At 36.8% G+C, this 19,769-nt stretch overlaps 1 long non-coding RNA gene across 2 annotated transcripts in view; it reads right to left on the reverse strand.

Moving 5' to 3' along the window:
• Positions 1–7,983: 7,983 nt before the first annotated feature.
• The window catches only part of LOC134758276 (uncharacterized), a 70,376-nt gene continuing 58,590 nt past the window's right edge, over positions 7,984–19,769 (reverse strand). The window contains exons 3-4 of one of the 2 annotated variants that reach the window (XR_010133278.1): positions 13,033–13,105; positions 7,984–9,556 (exon numbers count right to left, since the gene is read on the reverse strand). This is a non-coding gene — a long non-coding RNA (uncharacterized lncRNA). The remainder of the gene's footprint in view (positions 9,557–13,032; positions 13,106–19,769) is intronic. The other variant, XR_010133279.1, reaches the window with a different exon arrangement.

Below are 19,769 nucleotides of genomic sequence, written 5' to 3' on the forward strand. Positions count from 1 at the left end.
TTTTCTAATTTTCCTATGCTGAGCCTATATTACACAAACAGAAACTATACCCAAGAAAAGAACTATAAAAATACATAAATAATGAATCAATTTTTTAAGAAATCAACAGAAAATGAACTTTGATAGAAATGATTTTGAGACTATCTGCCAAAATATTGTATAAAATATAATAATTTTAAAACTGTTATGATTCTTTTTCTATACTCAGTCTGAGAAAGCATGAGCTGAATGGCATTATTGTCCTAAGTATGCAATTATAAATGAAATTTGGGCTAAGGGGAGTGGGAGGTGGTTGCAAGAAAGGATGTCAATAGTCTAACTTTTGTTATTAAAAAATAAATCATTATTTCTTCTTGGATTCCTAAAAAGCAGACAAATCATAGGTTCCTTGGTAGAGGATTACCCTTTTCAGCAGAACGTGAATTAAGTGATTTAAGGGGTTGCTTCTGGTCTAAATATAGTGGCTTTGACCAATTTAATTGGAATTCTATGCAGTACTTTTATTTGTAAGAAAGGATGTTAGTTCAGGATATGTGGAGGTTGTTTAAATTCAATCTCCCAAGCCACTCTGAGTGTCTCTCCTTCTGTCAATGGCAGTGCTACACGGGGCCCAAGTGCAGCATGCCTCTTGGTGACTCTCACAGTACTTTCTAAAAGCTCTTTATAATATTTTATTGCTGAGTACCTCCATTTATAAGGGAGGAATTTTGAAATAGAAGATATTTTTGAGACCATCTAATATCATATAAGAATAAGTTGATTCAGATTTGAATTTATTAGCTTCAAGGAACCAAAAACTGAAAAAGGAATAGAAGCAGACGAATAACATTCTTTAGCAGGGACTGTGAAAAGCCCCTTAAGAAGTTCCATTATAGCATGCTCTTGTATGATACAAAGTTTAGGTTTCATCTGGCGTTCCACAATTGCCCTGTTATGACGGCTTTTAGTAGCTGCCCTACTGTAATGTATCTTTGGAGAGTGTTTATTATATTTTAAAATTTGGATCTGAATCCATCTCCAAACTAAATGCTGACATTCACAAGGGCCTGATTGGCTCTCTCTCAGTCTGGAGAAAGCTCTTATTGTGGTCAACTCAACTGAGCCAACTATTAGCAATGTCAGAACCGTTCTGCAAAGCAGGGCAATACTTAGTTAAAGTGATTCATATTAGCTGAGCATGAGCAAAGAAATCTGAACAGGCTGTTTCAGAGTCCTGGACTGCCAATGAATCCATTGCTTTTGTGAACACAGTGGGAAAAAAAATCAGGGTTCATGCTCCTAAGGCTGTTCAGACTTCTTAGTAAACGTTTCACTGTGTCCCAAGGAGAAGACAGAATGTTTTAATGTGGGGAATGGAACCTTTTGTGCTGTCTGTTCTGGAGAAAAGAATGTGGTTTCTAAAATATTACTTTTTGAACTTCCTGTACTGTATTTATACAATTCTGTCTCTTTAAAAGGCTAAATTGTGTTATGACTAAACTAGTCACTGATAGACCCAACTTGCTCTGTGAGAGAAGCGTTCTTTACCATCTCAGAGCCGTTTCCTTTGTGTGGTGCATTCCTTCCCGAGTCTGTCACTCAGCAAGAGCCGTGGGAGCCATTTGTCCACTGACCAGGCAACACAATTTTTGTTCCACCTGCGAACGTGTTTATGGGTTAGTGGTGAAAAGCTTGGGCATGGAGTGAGACAAAACTGGAATCTAGCCCTGGCTTTGAGTTCACTTCCCTGAGACTCAGTTTCCTCATTGTAACACAAAGAGAATAAGCAATACCTCTTGAGGCAGTTGTGAAGAATAGAGTGTGTGGATAGCGTAATGTCTCATAATTGGTAATGGCTCAAAAAATTATAATATGAGATCAGACAGTCAGAATATTTTCTTTCATTTGGAAAATATGCTCAGTTGATTAAAATGCTTCAGTGAATTTTTGAACATTGGCGTATGTTTAAGGCCATCTCCATATATGTTTTGTGAACTCAGAAAAAGATGTCAGTGAGAATAGAAAGAACAGATAATGCAATATTTCCCTTTAAAAAACAAAACAAAACGGTAACCCCTAGAACGAAATACATTTTACATTGTGACCTAGTCTGCAATACATATATAGGCCATATGTATAACTGAAATGAAAATTGAAAGAAACCTTTCTTCTATGTGTAATATACTCTGATACTTTATCTTCTCTTCCATTCCCTTCTGGTCAGAATCAGCTACGTTGATTTTACACCCACTAATAGTGTATAAAGAACAACTTGAAAAAGATATTGACTCAAATGAGAATAAATGAATTTATTACACAAATTTGTTTCACATCAGCTATTAAGTCTTATTTTACTTTGATATTTCATAATTTTTAATTCCATTAATGAATGCCTCGGGGAAAGGTGAAAGAAACTAACAATTTGTAAGTATACACTGTGTGTCAGATATTACCTATGCTGTTCTACACATATCTCCTCTTTTAACAGTCACAATAATCCTACTGTTACCCCATTTTACAGATAAAGAAATGAAAGGTGAAAGACAGAAAGTATCTTACCCAAGAATTCAATCCCATCTATTTTTTATTGTCCCTGAGTACAAGAGGCTAAATAACCATAAACATCGATAACACTGACATGTCTGTTAGCTTTTACCTCTGGGCTGTTGTACCAAATAGTCATCCCTTTAAACTAAATTATGCATTTTTGACCACTTCAGAATAGAATTTGAGTTTAAATTACAACTCAAAAATAGATTGGGGAAGATCACATATTAATTCTACAGAATTAATGAAACAGAACTCCCTGTTATGTGACTATTTTATTCTGTGAGTCTAATAGTTTTTTTTAATTTACACTTAAAATACTTTTAAAAAATACAATACAGGAACCTATATTCTCTTTTAGTTAAAAATAAAACAAACTTTGATAGTACAGTTATAAACCTAGAAGAATTTTAGTTTGATTCCAGTGTTTGAAAGCATGATCAAACTCCAAGTTTATTTTTTCATAGTTTTTTTTTCTCCTACAGATTCTTCTCCACAATGGATTAACCACAGACATTTGAAGTCATACTGTTTAAATATCTTTGAATTATTTTTGTTTAAAAATGTCAATGGGTACGATAGGAAAAGTACATTTTTTTCCCTGTAACTTCAAAACAACTGAACAGAACCTTTGGACTTAAACCAAGAATTGAATGTTTTAGCTTTAAGAAGATTTTCTTCTCTGAAAAGTAATGAATGAGTCTCTTTGCAAGTTTAACTATTTCAAGTATCAACTCTCTGACTTTCAGCATTCTTTGGTATTAAAAAAATGTTTCATGTATAAATAAACGTAAGTTTTTTTTCTCAGCTATCTCTCAAATCTCAAGTTATATAAACTTCAGATACACATAAAACGTTGATACAGATGAATTGCATAATGTTTTTAAATGTTTAAAATGTAGTGTTCCATTTTGTTAATGGCTTCTTTCAAGTTTGCATTAGTGAATGACAACCCTTAAGAATAGCCTGCAGTGACCAGAGGAATGGGAAGGATGTCATTTTCTACTTGCTGTCCATGGAAACTGAGAAGAGATCCATTACCGTGATACCCTTGGGGGAGCAGAGAAGTGTCCAGGAACTTTAAGTGTAGTAGATTACCAAAAAATCACGTACAGGCTGTGGAAAACACTGGAGGTTGACTGAGATCCAGAGTTTCTCAACTTAGTGTTGGGGCAGTTGACACCTGGGGTCTCCATTCAGATCCTGAGAGGAATATGAGGCAGACAGATCCATGTGTGCTCTCCGTTTTGGGTGTCAGATCTCACAGGGGTTTCCCGGGGGCTGTGCTGTGGCTCCCAGGACACAAGGCTTCCCAAACTATAGAGGCTGTCACTGAGAGCAGCACAAGTCACTAAGGTACACACAACTCCTTGGGCCACAGTGCCTGGGAGGAAGACTTCTCAAATTTCATTTGTGAAAAACATGAACTAGGGGAGGATGTAAAATTTGTAAATGCAGATTTTAAATGGAAATGACTTTATAAAATCATTCTTAAAATTTGTAAGTATATACTGGCTCACTTTTTTTTTCAAACTGTCCCTTTTTTGATATAGTCAATATCTGTAGTTGTTATGTAAGAACACAATACATTTCTTTTGTATTTCCATTCAAAACTAGTTATATCTACAAGACAAATGGACTCCTTTTTTGTGAAGGAAATTCGTAGAGATAAGATGAAGGGTAACTATCACTAAGAGTTAAATGGTGACTAAGTTGATAGGTGAAGGTTATCAGAAGGAAAATATAGAATGATGGAAGGAATCACTTTGTTTTCTTATTTTCTGAAGCACTCTTTGAACTCTCTGATAAAACCAAATTTGTGACAAAGTGCCAAAATCTAAAAAAAAATAATAATATCAACTTGGTGGGGAAGGAAATATATTTTACTTATGTATTTTATTATCTCCTAAGTGATTTAGTCAGTATGTGTAATAAAGTGAGATGAAAATAACATATTCTTTCAATATAAAAGCTTTTTATTTTTATTGCTCAAAATTGACTATTGTGTGATTACATAGAAATAAAGAAGCAGCCTGCAGAGGATTGTACTTTAGGAGTGCTAATCTGGCATCACCTAAATGATTAGCATTAGCCAGATCATGCTAATCTGGCTAAGAAAGGAGAGGGACTGGGAGTGGAAAAAGGCATTTTATTTTTAGTGACATTGTGTTTCTAAAAATTAGATATTCAGCCTTAAATGTATTATAAGAAGATAGTTATATGGTAGAGTAAAAAGACAATAGGAGATAAGGAAAGACATCAGAGTTCTCGCTTGAATTTACTCTCTAATTAGAATGTTGCAGTCACTATCCCATGCTGAAATTTAGCTTTATAATCTATAAAATAAAAATTATGCCAGCTTTGTCTTTTTATGCTCTAAAACAATTTTGGGAACAAAATCACTATTTCATCAAAAACAAAGAACTTTAGGACTTAGATAAAGTTGCCTTTTGTGTTACCCAGCGTCAGGGCTCCCTTCTACAGTGGAGGAGTGTGAAGCAGCAGCTGGTAAGCAGGCCCCGTGCATAGTATGAGCCCACCCAGCTCATCGACTTTCCCTTTCTTCTTCCTCTCTCTGAACTCTGCTTCAGCCATTCTCTGCTGGTGGCTGTGCCATGAAAATACCATGCTCTCTTCCTTCTCTGGGTTGTTTTTTTCTTTCCCCACTAATCTCTATATTCCTGCTCTAACTACTGTCCCCATTCTTGGCGTAATTTTTTATTCTTCAATTCTCAGTTTAATCTTGCGAAGGTACATAAAACATCTAGAGTCAGAGCACCTAGGTTCAAATTCTATCAATCACTTTAAATAACAGGTAGCTTGGGGCAAGCTATTAAGTCTGTTTTTTCATTGGTAAAATGGGAACGAGGACCTACTCCTTAGGGATTGCTAAGAGGTTTAAATGAGACGTTACATGTACAATGCTGGCTCTGTGCCTGCCATATAGCAAACACTTTTTTTTTTTTTGAAAGAGATAGGGTCTCGCTCTGTTGTCCTGGCTAGACTGGTGGAGGTATTCACAGGAGTGACCATGGCTCACTACAACCTCCAACTCTTAGGCTTAAGAGATCCTCCCTCTTCAGCTTCCCAAGTAGCTGGGACTACAAGCGCACACCACAGTGCCTGGCAGCAAACACTCTTAAAGTGCTGAACAGTGTTATAAATCGCAGAGCTGTCTGTGTCTCCCCGAATGATAGCATCTATCTCCTTGTTTTGGAAGTGCGTATTTAGGCCGTTGTCTTCTTACATACACCCACTGTTGTCCCCACATCCCAATTACACCACACAGTTCCTGAGAGTAGAAACTGAGTCTCCTTTACTGCTGTATCCTCGATGCCTAAAAATTAGCCTGTTTCATGGTGGAGGCCCAGTGAATATAGAATGAATACATAGTTATTCCACTTAGCAATCTAATAAGGGAAAGCATCAGACAGCAATTCTAATCCAGAGATAAAATCTATAGTCAACAAAAATGATTTAGGGATTTGCTTTTTAGCACCCCGGAACTGTTGGCACATTTTAAAGTATTTATTTTAATATTTTGGTCATTTGAGGCAGATGACTAAGCAGGTTTGAATTCCCTCACCAGGGAACTACGCTCTTTGATGATTTGTTCTTTGGAGACCTAATTCTGTGCAACTGTATATTGATAAAATGAGCTAACAATATGGCCAGGTATTCTTTATTTTGGATCTCATTGATGAAAGTAACATAAGTTGATAATCAGATTTTCCTTTTGCTAAAATAGCCAAGAAAATATTTTGTTAGGCCGGGCACAGTGGCTCACGCCTGTAATCCCAGCACTTTGGGAGGCTAAGGCGGGCCGAGGTCAGGAGATCGAGACCACGGTGAAACCCCGTCTCTACTAAAAATGCAAAAAATTAGCCGGGCGTGGTGGCGGGCGCCTGTAGTCCCAGCTACTCGGGAGGCTGAGACAGGAGAATGGCGTGAACCCAGGAGCCGGAGCTTGCAGTGAGCCGAGATCGCGCCACTGCACTCCAGCCTGGGCGACAAAGCGAGACTCCATCTCAAAAAAAAAAAAGAAAGAAAGAAAATATTCTATTATTTGCTTTCTAAAGTCTCACAAACAATTTAGGAGCAAGAAAGCAACATGTGGGAAATTCCATAATAAAACATAAATATTTTTTCTTTACAAAAATGACAGATGCTTATAGCGATTCATATCTGGGGCACCAAGGTTTTCAACTGAATATAACCATTCTCATTTTATGAAGAACCAAAAAGAAAAAAGAGTGATTTGTTTGCTCACTGGGACTTTAATCCCAGGTTTCTTGTCTCCCATTATCTTCTTTATACTGTACACTTTTGCCCAAGCCTGCTGTCCTCCTGTACTGCCCACGGGCTAATCTCATCATATCCCCTAGGTCCTACAAGAGTTGGAGCCATCCTCCCCTCATCTTCTACTTTCTGCCTTCTTCTGGGACATGCTATTGATCACGAAGTATCTTATCCTTGAAAAATCTCCTCTCTTCAACTCGAGTACTACTGCAGAAAGCAGCAACTTGGTGGCCTTTTATGGATGGGTGTTACTGAAGTTAGGACAAATCCATAATAAGTTCATTTCCTCTAAGATGTCTACCCAGAAGGACAATACTTAATTGGGCACATATACTCTATTGGATCTATATGCTCATGACTTTATAAGTAGGCATTCTGCATGTATGTGCAAAGCAAAATAGAACTTAGGAGGATAAAGCATCCTGTAAAATGTGGGACTTAAGACTGTATCAGGGAAAGGAGAAGAAAAGAAAAATATAAAATCTGATTTTTAAAATTATGACTACTGGAGTGTGCAGAGGTTTTCAAATGACTTGTTGGTGAATTGTAAATCTGTAAAATGTGCGAAGCCATTTTATAAAGAAAAACAATGTTTATAATTTTTTACCCATATAATGATTTAAAAATAGAAGAGATCACCACCTACCCTGATTCTTTAAACAAGCATTTGCTTGCTTCAGTGATTGTGGGTTAGCTAGATGATCTTGGAGTTCTTTCTGTGATTTAGTCAGTGATATTGAACAGGCTCTACAGCAAGGAAAGAAGGGGAACTGTATAAAGTAAATAAACTTAACAAAGCAGAAGATACATGTACCCAGAGAGTTCAACAATTTAGAATATTTGCCTGATTTTTTTAAAGTACAAAAGTAATCTGTATTGATTATAACAGGAAGCTACTTTTCCAAGTTAGAAAATGTACGTGTGTGGTCAAAGCCCTCTTTAAAACAAATGCATTGAAAAATTTAAAAGGTCCTTTGTGTAAATCACAAGTCCCTATATTGTATCTTCATTAAGTCTCTGAAAATATTTTAGTCAATTTATACAGTCCTTTAAAGAAGGCAGTATGTGCAAAATATGCACTGATACCTAACTACAAAATTATTATGCACATCACAAAATTGTATACATGATTGTCATGGATGAAACATGCTAACAATCTTTATTTTATTTATTTTATTAGTTATTAATTTATTAACAATTTTTAATTTGTTTTTATTATTTTATGCCTTCGTTGATGAAGATAACATACATTAGTAACCAGTTTTTCATTTGGCTAGGCTGTTCAAGAAAATACCCTGTTCTCCATTTTCTAAATGCTATGAAAGTCACAAAGTAATTAATTAAAAGACCTCAGTATCATGACAACACCATCATCCTTCTGGTCAACACATTTCAGTGATGCAGAGTGTATTGTGACAGCCTGCAGATGACACAAAACAATCTACATTATCATCAAATTTCATGTCTATACTAATAATAATTTTTCACTGAATGTAGCAACACCTTTTCTGGCTGGGGTTGGGCTGAGGACAGAAGTGCTGTTGAGAGAGAGAAAAAGGGAGAAAAAAGAATGCAAGCTGGCAACTAGTTAATGAAAATCATAATGATATCAGTCTTTTTGCACTGGAAATATGCACTCCATCGTGCTCAAATGGTGGGGAGTGCAGATCTCTGATAAGACTAGGGGACTGTGGTCGGGGTTAGGTCGAAGGCATAAAATGCCTTCGCACACATGAATGCTTACCATGTGTGACCAAGTGGGAGGAAACTGTGGTGAGACAGGGAAGGAGAGAAATAACTCACTTAATGTCTGGCATGATGATATTGAATCTCTTCAGTAACGATTTCTGTGTTGTGTGTGGGTTATGGGAGTTTGATATTGCTTTATGCCTGATGCAAAGAAATGCCTTTTGGCTCAGATTAGGTTGTGATCACTTCAGTTTGGCACCTAGTTGCCAGTGTCAGCATTTACAGTTCATTCCCAGCCATGGGTGCAGTAAGTCTCTGAGATCTCAAAAGCTGTAGGATGCAACCCACATTGCCTTCTGGCCTTCGAGGACCATGCCAAATTCCTTAAAGCAATGACAGCTAAGGGTCATAAGGAGGCACTGATTCTACCTATGACCCAGTTTATTACACTATGTCAGTAGCAGCTCTTGCAAATTAATTTTGCTCATTACAGCAGAAAATGAATCAGGAAGACAGAATAGGACAAAATGCTTCCACCAAAATTTTATAAGGTATTTAAATAAGAGGAAGGGAAAAATCCCTGGCTTTTTCCCAGACACAAAAGAGAAAGAAAGGAGGCAGCTGAGGTAGAAATTCTCATACATTATGCAGATTATTATGATTAAAACCTCCTAAGTAAACTGTGCTGCTGAATATCCTTTAGATTTTGTTTTTGCAAAATCCCCAATGCTTTTGAAATATGAAAATTCCAACTACTAGCCTATGAAACCCTAGAGAACCTGCAGACCAGAAAAGGAAACCTGGCATAATAAGAATAAACAATGATTCTGCTTAAGATGGATGTGAATTGTCAAAAGAAAAGTCCAAGGCAGACAAATTTCAGTCTCTCCAGACCCTTTTCAAACCTTTTCTTCTGACAGCCCCATAGAGATTTCTGAGGTCTTTCTTGAACAGGTCTGGCAGCTGAGCCCTCTTCGTCAGGAGTTCTCAATGGCCCCCAAGGTGCCTTTGTTTTCCCAAGGGGTTTTCATAGCATCCTCACCTGTGGGAAGAATAATTAGAATTTCTCTTTAAAACCTATAAAAGTCCAAATTACATGTCTTTTAAACATTTTTCTGTTGCTTTCCTTTATTTTATGTTTCTGTTCTTGTTTTTAAGGAAGGCAATGTATCGCATCCTGTATTACCTTCCCCTGACCTCATAGCTTCCCAAAACAGGAACAATCGTGGGCTTTGAAGGTAGGCCACGTTGGTGTCACCAGTTTCTATGGCCCTCAGCAAGTCATTTAATCTTTCCAGGCTTCCATTTTCTCATTTGCAAGATATGGATTTTCTTACTGTGTGGTTATGTAATGAATGAATTATGTAATGCCTAATAGATATTAATTATTAATTTTTTAAAACAATCTTGTTCTTGTAAAGAAGTTAGGAACTGGGAGAAGCAATTTTTAAAAAACCTACAGAATTGTTTACCACAAGCCATATTTGTCACCAATATAACAATTTTAAGATTAGATGAAAGAGATACTTTGAATCTGAGTCTTCTCATCGGTCTACACCAATTAAATCAGACTTTCTCAGCTTTGGACATTTCCCAAGATGCACTTGCAATTCACATTTCAATTCTGTATTTATAGGTGAAAGATATTAATCACATAAAGAAAAATAATCTCTTTATTATCCTTCCTTCTTGCCCTCTATTAACACGCATGCTGTTTTTGTTTCCCAAAAGGAAGTATCTCTCCAAGCCAAAACGGTACTGGCCTTGGTTAATATTCTTTTTAAATGATACCTTTCATTCAGTAACTCCAAATTAACTCTTCATTCACAACCCACAGTTTGTGATTATTTGCACTACTGGATTATTTAATCTTTTATATTTTTCTCTAGTCACTTTATGTTTTTAATCTGACCTGTGAGTTCTAGGACTTGAACCAAGGGTTCCGATGAAAACTCTTTCTGAAACCAATGTTTTGCTGCTGTGGTCATTGTTTCTCGGCCTAAGATAGAGTGCTTATTACAATGAAAATTGGGAAGGGCAGTGGGGAGGAGGGATAAAAAGGCATAGTTAATGAGTACAAAAATACAGTTAGGTAGAAGGAATAAGAGGTAGTGTTCAATAGCACCACAGGGTGACTATAATTAGGAAAAACTTATAGATTTTTAAATTATTTTTATTTATTTATTTATTTATTTACCTATTTATTTATTTATTTATTTATTACAGAGTCTCACTCTGTTGCCCAGGCTGGAGTGTGGTGGCACAATCTCGGCTCACTGCGACCTCTGCCTCCCGGGTTCAAGCAATTCTCCTACCTCTGCCTCCCGGGTTCAAGCAATTCTCCTGCCTCAGCCTCCCGAGTAGCTAGGATTGCAGGCATGCACCACCATGCCCAGCTAATTTTTGTATTTTTAATAGAGACAGGGTTTCACCATGTTGGCCAGGGTGGTCTTGAACTCCTGACCTTAAGCAATCTGCCCGCCTCGACCTCCCAAAGTGCTGGGATTACAGGCGTGAGCCACCGCGATCTGCCTGAATTTTTCAAAATAACTAAAAGTGTAGAATTGGATTCTTCCTAACACAAATAAATGATAAATGTATGAGGTGATGGATATCCCAATTACCCTTACACATTGTATGCTTGTTTCAAAATATCACATGCACAACTCTTATGTATCCATAGCAATTAAAAATTAAAAAAATAAAAAAACTTTACCACCATGATTCCTTGGTTCCTTGAAATAAACATGACTCAAGTTTCTTTGAATAGTTATTTTAATCCCAGTTCTCTACTACTGTGGTCTCCAAAGTGCAATGCACAAAACAATCCATTGGGGGACAATAATATTTGAACTTTTTTCTGTACTTATTTTTTAATCTAAAAAAGGAAAGCCAGTTGCAGTGGCTCACACCTGTAATCTCAGAACTTTGTGAGGCTGAGGCAGAAGGATTGTTTGAGGCCAGGAGTTTGAGGCCAGCCTGGGCAATATAGCAAGACCCTGTCTCTAAAATATCAAAATAAAAAAAATTAGCCAGGCATGGTGGCACATGCCTATAATCCTAGTACTTTGTGAGACAGAGGCAGAAGGATCGCTTGAGCCCAGAAGTTCAAGACCAGCCTGGGCAACAATAGTGAGACCTCTATCTCTGAAAAAAAAAAAGGGGGGGGGGGGGGTTGTGTACCTGTAGTTCAAGCTACTCAGGAGGCTGAGGTGAAAGGATTGATTGAGGCTGGGAGATCGAGGCTGCAGTGAGCCAAGGTCATGCCATTGCACTCCGGACTGGGTGACAGAATGCGATCCTATCACTAAAAAAAAGGAAAGAAAAAGAAATGACTTAACTTATAAAAAGACAATGTTCTTAGTTTGTTTTTAAAATTATCTCTACGTCTATGGTTACTTCTAGACTTGTATACTTTACCTGTTTTCTTTGACTCATAGTTCTTCATTGATTAATCACACTATATGAACAGTTCACATGTGGTAATTTATGACCACAAATCCATGACATTGAAATTATGTGCTCCATTAAATTCAATCCACATTTATTCAATTCTACCTACTTTGAGTTCTATATCAGAATACTTATGAGAGGTGCAAACAAGTCCTTGTATTTAAGGAATTTGTACTTACTATAATTTTGTAAGCTTTAAGTTATATACGTATATATGTATTTTATTTTTGACATGAGGTTTCTTTTTGGAAATAGATATAAAATAATATAATTAGAATCCAGTTTGAAAGTCTAGAAATATCCTTCCAAAACCATAGACAATTTTTTCTAATGAAAATATGATATCGATACAAGTAAAGAATGAAGATGTGGAGACTTGGAGACAGGTGGTACCTCGTGCTTCCTCCGAAGGGAGAGCCCATTTCCTAACAGCTGGATCAAAGGCATGAGATGAACATGGAGTCCCTGAAGACGAAGAGAAGGCATGGCTTCCAGGGAGAAATTGTACAGTTAGTGTCACTCCAGGGTCCCAAATAGTAGAAACTATTTTCTGTATTCTAGTTGAGAAATTGTTTCCCTGATTAAGAAGACATCATACTTCCTAAGAGAAGCTGCTATTACCATGACATCCAAGTCTTTCTCTGGCAGTTCAGTCTTTCACCTTTCTCTTCACCCTCCACCTCCAAACACACACACACACACACACACACACACACACACACACACAGAGCTCCCTCCACTGAGGCATCTGGCACAACTAATCATCTTCAATTTCTTTGATTCACAAAAGGAACTGAGAGGTTACTGATGACCATATTAGATTGTATTTGGATGGAATATAGAAACATTGTTAATTATTCACTTAATTATTCATTCATTATTTCAGCAATGAACATTGATTAAGCACCTACTATATCAGAAGCTGCTTAATTATCCCACATATGCAATTTCTCCCTCTTATTAGTAATAGAACTCTTTGAACTTTCTATGGGACACTAGCCCCCCAGCTAGATGCTTGCTGCTGGGTTATGTGTGCAACATTTCCTTAGAAGGAAAACTTCTTACCTTCCACCTTCTTTCTCCTTATGCAGTTACAGGAATGCAGATATGATTCCTATGGATGAGGGTAACCTAGAGGCTAGAAGAACAATAGGACAGAAGAAGCCTGGGTCCCTGAACAACCTTGTGGAGCATAGACACCTACGTGGCCTGGACTTCCAGCTCACAATGGGCCTGTCCGTGAGAGAAGGAAATTTCCCTCTTGTTTAAGCAACTGTACTTTTGAGAATCTCTTGGTCTATACCCTAATGAATAGGCCATCATAAATGGATATCAAAGTAAAGAAATCTGTGTAAATGATTTAATAAAACATTACCTCAGGTATGAAATAATTCTACCTTTTCCCTGACAACATCAGGTATTATTCATGCCCTTTTCTCTCCCTGTAATGTCCCTTATCCACGGGTAGAAATTATATTTTCCATCCAAGGTTTGCTCAAATATTATCTACTTAAGTAGCTCTTACCAATTTTGCCTCTCCTCCTGAGCTGACCCTATGCCTTCTATGCTGTTCCAGGTAATATTAATCTCTTCCTTTGTGCTTCTTTCACAGAACATACTTTTTTGTCTAACGTAATAACTATAGGCATAAGTGTATAGATTCCACTAGGGGCTTCAGAACAGAAACTATCATCTTATTAATTTTTTTCTCCCTGATATCTAGGGCAATGTGTTATATATAATAGGCCCTTAGTAATCCCATAAATGGTTGTGAGATATTCACTGACTATAAGCCATACTCTGTATTTATTTAGCTAAAACAGGCGTCTTTCATATTTAGTCAGCAGAAAATGCTCACATTTACTCCTTTCCTATTTACCAAATGAAAGGGTAATTGTTTTTTCACAGATTGCACTAGAAAAGTGTCTTCTCTCTCTTTTTCAAATAGATTGTCTTTAAAACATATGACAGGAAAAGTGACTATTGTTAGGATAAGATAATTACGATTGTAACAGCTAGTTTAAAAGAAGTGTCAGTTGCTCCTGTTTTATTTTTCACAGGATAGAGCTGCGGCCTGTCTCAGTATGATGTTTTCAGGATCTGGTATATATTTTTATTTTCCTACATGAATCTTTCATCCTTTTACTGACATTTATTCATTTTATCTAATTATCCTAAAAGGAAAGCTCTGGCCAGGCAAATTGGTTGTTGTCTGCCTCTGAAGAGACATTCATATCGCGTCGCTTAGCTTTCAAGTTTTGTGATCAGGAACCCTCAGGCCCATTTTTAAGGAGGTTTCAGGCTAGCTGAGCTTCACTGTCTCCCAAAATGTACAAAATGAGATTACATGAGGGACAAGATCAATTTACTGGAAGGTACTTAAGCAGTAAATCTGGAGCTTTTTGTCCAGTCACTATTGCTTTCAAGCTTTGTGGCAGAAAATTAAGCCACAAGAGCTTTGACAAATTAGATATTACTACCTCTAATTGTGTATGTTTAAGCTTATCACACTGAATTGCAGCATTGTAACTGACTATTATGCCAACAAGGCCTTCGTTTAATCAGCGCAGTGCCATTTAATCGCAATTAATCACTCAACTAAAATGTCATATTAAGGTCACAGAAACTTGAAGGGCTAAAAGAAAAGAGAACATTAAAGTCAGCTGATGGAGGAAAAGAGCATGGTGTGCCAAGGGAAGTTCTGAGCACTCTTTTTCATTAGAAGCTGGTAGAACATTTAATGAGAATTCAGTCTTAACTTTCAGCTGAGATCAGAACAATGTGCCTCACTTGGCTAAGCAGGAGACTATTCTGCCCATTCTTAGCGGGCTTCTGTCTGTAAATAGGATACTCCTGCCCACAGAATACCTGAAATTTTACAGATTCATGATTTTTATTTCTATTATTCTTTGGCTTTCTGGCATTTTCCCCTTTCCTATTACTTTTAAGAAGGAAAGAAATCAGATATGATATGGTACTGAAGACAAGATGAAATAAATAGCATCATTTTGCACAGTCACTTACAAGGTATTTATAAAAAGGAACAATTGGATTCACTTGTTTGCCAGGAAGATTTTATTTCCCAGAAAACTTGTCAAATCGAATGTTATAGTGCAGAAAGAAAATGACTGAAGGCTTTGTTTTTTAAATTTTAATACTCAAGGAGTACTATGCCAGTCTGAAAGATCTCTGTTAGCCCCTCACAGGACAAAACTTGTGAGAAGTAATTTCACCCGGAGGACCGGGACTCTGCCACTCATGGCTCATTCCTTATGCTTTAACCCTGCCTAGCCCTAAGAAATATTGTTCCACTAACTGATTGACTCTGAAAACAGAGCCATGGTAAAGGGTATATAGACAAAAGGCACACTTAAGGTCTCTCTTTGTTAAGGAGTAGTAGGTAATTTTATTTTATTTTATTTTATTTTATTTATTTATTTATTTATTTATTTATTTATTTATTTATTATACTTTAAGTTCTAGGGTACATGTGCACAATGTGCAGGTCTGTTACATATGTATACATGTGCCATGTTGGTGTGCTGCATCCATTGACTTTTTCAGCAACGTGGATGGAACTGGAGGCCATTATGTTAAGTGAAATAAGCCAAGCCCAGAGGGACAAATATTGCATGTTCCCACTCATATGTGGGAGCAAAAAATTGGATCTTAGAAGACAAAAACTGGAATGGTAGTTACCAGAGGCCAGGAAGTGTAGGGGGAAAGAAGACGAAGGAGAAAAAAGAATATAAATGTATTTATTACCATGAACTGTACAGTTAAAATGGTAAAGATGGTAAATTGTATACATGGATCTCCTCAGTAATAAATAGTTTTTTAAAAAACTGACTCTAATGACCACTCTTCAAACTTGCAATAAATAGCACAGACACTGGAAACAATGACCATCTCCAACAGGAAAAATGAATTTCAGTTTTCATACCCAATGAGCCTATGAAGCTCGGTGAGCAAGATGTCTGTGTTTGAGCAAGGCTCGCTCAAACAGTTTCCTGCAGACCCGTGTGGAACGGTGCAGTCCACTAGCCACATGAGGCTACTGAGCACTTGAAATGTGGCTAGTATAAATTGACATGCACTGCAAAGATGAAATACACACTAAATTTCAAAGACTGACTTTAAAAAAAGAATGTAAACTCATTAATAATTTTTTGTTGATTACATGGTGAAATGCCAATTTTGGAGTATACTGAGTTAAATGAAATATGTTATTAAAATTAATTTCATCTGTTTCTTTTCACTCTTTTCAATGTGGCTACTAGGACGTTTAAAATTATGTGTATAGCTCATATCATATTTCTATTGGACAGTGTTTGTATAGACCAATGAGAAGAGTCACTTACATCGGTATCACCATTGACCTGGACCAGATGTGATCCAGTAACCCAGAGGAGAAACACTTCTGACCTATTCTGATCCTCTAAGCCAAACAGACTCTTAATCAAAGAGCTAGTGTTGTTACAATATCAAACGGAAAATAAATATAATAACCTCAATAGTACACTTGAGAAAATGAAGGATTACTTTTAGAAAGTCAGGAACTGGCATTATTCAGATTGAAGGAAAAAACAACAAGGCAAAATTTAATAAATATCTCCTGGGGACATATGAGACAGGTTAAGATTGCAGCATGAAGGCTGGAGGTTAACTTAAATGATTTCTTAAGAGTCAGGGTTGTTTAACACTCGATACAGGTTGTGACTCTTCTTTTCCTGGAGGGCAATGATAATAAGGCAAGGCCTCCTCTGAAGTCCTAGATAAGCATAAGATTGGAGAAGACAATTTAAGATAGCTATGCCGTATCAGCACTTATTCAGATACTTTGAGTGCCTATGAAAGTTGGTGATGAGACGGGACTAGATTACCAGCCCTTTCAAACACACTGAGCCTCAGTCGGAGCCATCTTTAATTTCTCTCCTTAGGTGTTAATAAAATTATCTTAAAATTTATTACTTTATGATATCTCAACATTCTCTTACAAAATTTGCACTGAAAAGCTTATCAAAATCTTATAGCTGGAAATTGAATGGAAGCACCTTACAAGCTGAAACAGTGTCTTTATTTATAACAGTAAAAATTACCTTTTTATTATGACACACCCTTGTATGCATGTAACTATATCATACATGTTATATAACTAAATGTGTATGTCCACTATAGGATATAGTAGCCATTCAAAAACATTTGATGAGTGAATATATGTTCACTCATAATTGAAAAAAAAACCAAATGTCCGCATTTCCACAGCTGAGGTAGAGAAGGCAGCTGAAGTGTGGCAGAAAGCCCAGCCTCTCCAGTTCTGGTCCAGTGCATTTATATTGCAAAACTTTGATAAGCAAATGCTGCACATGGGTATAATAAAGTTTCAAAATTTTACCAATGAGATTTAGTGTTAGAACAATTTTATGCCTTGGTAAATTATCAATAACTTCTCTAAAAATATCGATGTTTTAAAATCTCTTGCAAGATAACTTCCTCAGAGAGCATGGCTTTATATTAGTAAGTAAAGGAAAAGTCACTACATAGGTCAATATGAGAAAACCAAATGGAACCACAAATCTCTTTCTAAAAATTCTACCTAAATAAAAGTTCCTGATCAAGTTAAAAGCCTAGTTTATAGCACATGATGTTTTGTCTGATCTACATCCAAGGTAACTTCTTGAGTGGAAGACTTTGGGCTTTTTTAGACAAAGGTTTCTGGCCTCCATTTTTATAAAGCCTAGTTAATTTATATGCTGAGGTCGTTGGTGGATCACAGGTGTATTTTCTCTATATTTATAACCACACATCAATTTTTAAATGGAAACATCTGAGCTTTCAGTGGCTATGAGCCAGTCTTGAGTGAGGAAGCCATACTCACACAAAACTTGGTATAATAACCAGGTGTAGTCAAAATAAGGCACATCCATACGCATGTTGAGTTTCTGCCGCATAAGGAATTTATAGTAGAGTTTATCACTTATCAGAATGTATTTGGGCTTACACTGACTCCATTACCAAGGAAAAGCAATTTTAACGAGGCTTTCCTGTAAGGAATCTATTGTTTCTTCTTCCTAAACTATCAACTTCACCTGAAAATACTTCTAAAAGTGAGACAAATAGTTAATTTTCAGCTATTGACTCTACCTTTGGCTGGATGTATTCCTTTGATTTCAGTGCCAACGCATAACTATTTGGCCTTTTATAAAGGTTGCGTATTTTTCTTCTGAGTAGAGTTGCCCTCACTATGTCAGAAAACATGCATATGTACTCTTCCAAATGAGGGGAGGGCCTTATAGCCTCACTGATGATGAGCCCAGAGTGAGTCACTCAGGATCTTGATATTGTTTTTTGAAAACAACAACAAAAAAATACTGGTGTCTGTATAGAAAATGCCTAATTCTTTCCGGGTATCAATAAATTACTTTGCTAGTCAGAGTATCAATGTTGGATGGTGTTGTGAGGTTTACATCCATGTCTAGAAAACCACATTGATGCTGCAAGCAAGCTATTATAAAAAGATGAAAAATAATATATTTTTAAAGGACTTTCCAACAAGTTATTGGAACTGTTCCTTTAAATATTAGGAAAGCACTCCAACTAGTATACCTAGTATACTACCTGGTAAAAATTAAAATAACTACTACACGCTTTTCTCGGAAGGCCCGAGTGATATTTCCAAGTGTCCTAAAAAAAAAAATTCTTCTTCCCCATCTCAATCCCTATCCTCTTTTGAATGAACAGCCATTGTTTGAGCCAGGCAATTTAATTCTTAGGACTTTTATCAACATGACAGGTCTCAGCCTAAACCAGGGAACTTTTTTTTCTTTTTATTTGTTTTCTTTTCGAGATATAGATGATATGCCCCTATCCAATGTACAGTTTAGTGAGATGGATGACACTTCACTCACTGGCAGTTCAAGGAAGTCTTAGCCTAGCTTGTTTACATGAACACGTTTTAGAACAGCCATATAGCTTCCAGCCAGCTCTACCCTGCTGCCCAGCACTAAGGGGGAAAGCAGGCAGTGAGCCCATAGGTCGCTGATAAACTAACTCCCCATTTGGCAAGCAGGGAAGGGAATGATAAGGGCTCTGATTTATGTTTTATCTGTCGCTAAGTTTTCAGCCAGCCTGAAATGACTTGGTTCTGTTATCACCTCAGATGCCACAGGTTTCTTAAGTGAGGCAGATTCTTTGGCGACTTTTAAAAAGAACTTTATTTCACCTCTTGCAGAAGGTTAGCTTAGCGATGGATGCTGCTTTAAAACACTCCCATCTGGCTTCGTAAACTGTGAGGCTATAAACCAGCTTGTGGGCTCTATTCCATGGTTAATTCTTGACATCACCTGCGTGTAACTATGCTACCCTTTTGGAAACACAAAGCTGGGTGTGATGCTTATAATGACAGGGATGCTTGAATCTTTTTTAAAAATTACATACCTAAAAATGTGTTAATATGAAAATTGCATACATCATCCTACCCAAACTTATCTAAAAAGAAAACTTTCTACAAATTAATTTTCTGTCAACATAGGTTGACTTCAGATAGTAAAAAGAAATGAAGAAGAAAAATCTGTCTTGAGGGAGAAAAAGAGTGTCAGTGGATACAATTAGAAAGCAAAAAAAAAAAAAAAAAAAGCCCCTGTTTTCTGTGATGGATGCTGCAGGGCAGCTCTGGGGGTCAGTGGGAGATTAGCTGACATAAAAGCAAGGGAGTGTATCCTTATCTAGTAAACTAACACAAGTCAGTAAATGAAAGCCCTCGGTCCCCAACCTATTTCAAGTTGTTTCCCCCTAAGTTTAAA

The sequence above is a fragment of the Gorilla gorilla genome, chromosome 3, assembly GCF_029281585.2.
Source record: "Gorilla gorilla gorilla isolate KB3781 chromosome 3, NHGRI_mGorGor1-v2.1_pri, whole genome shotgun sequence".
Taxonomy (NCBI): domain Eukaryota; kingdom Metazoa; phylum Chordata; class Mammalia; order Primates; family Hominidae; genus Gorilla; species Gorilla gorilla.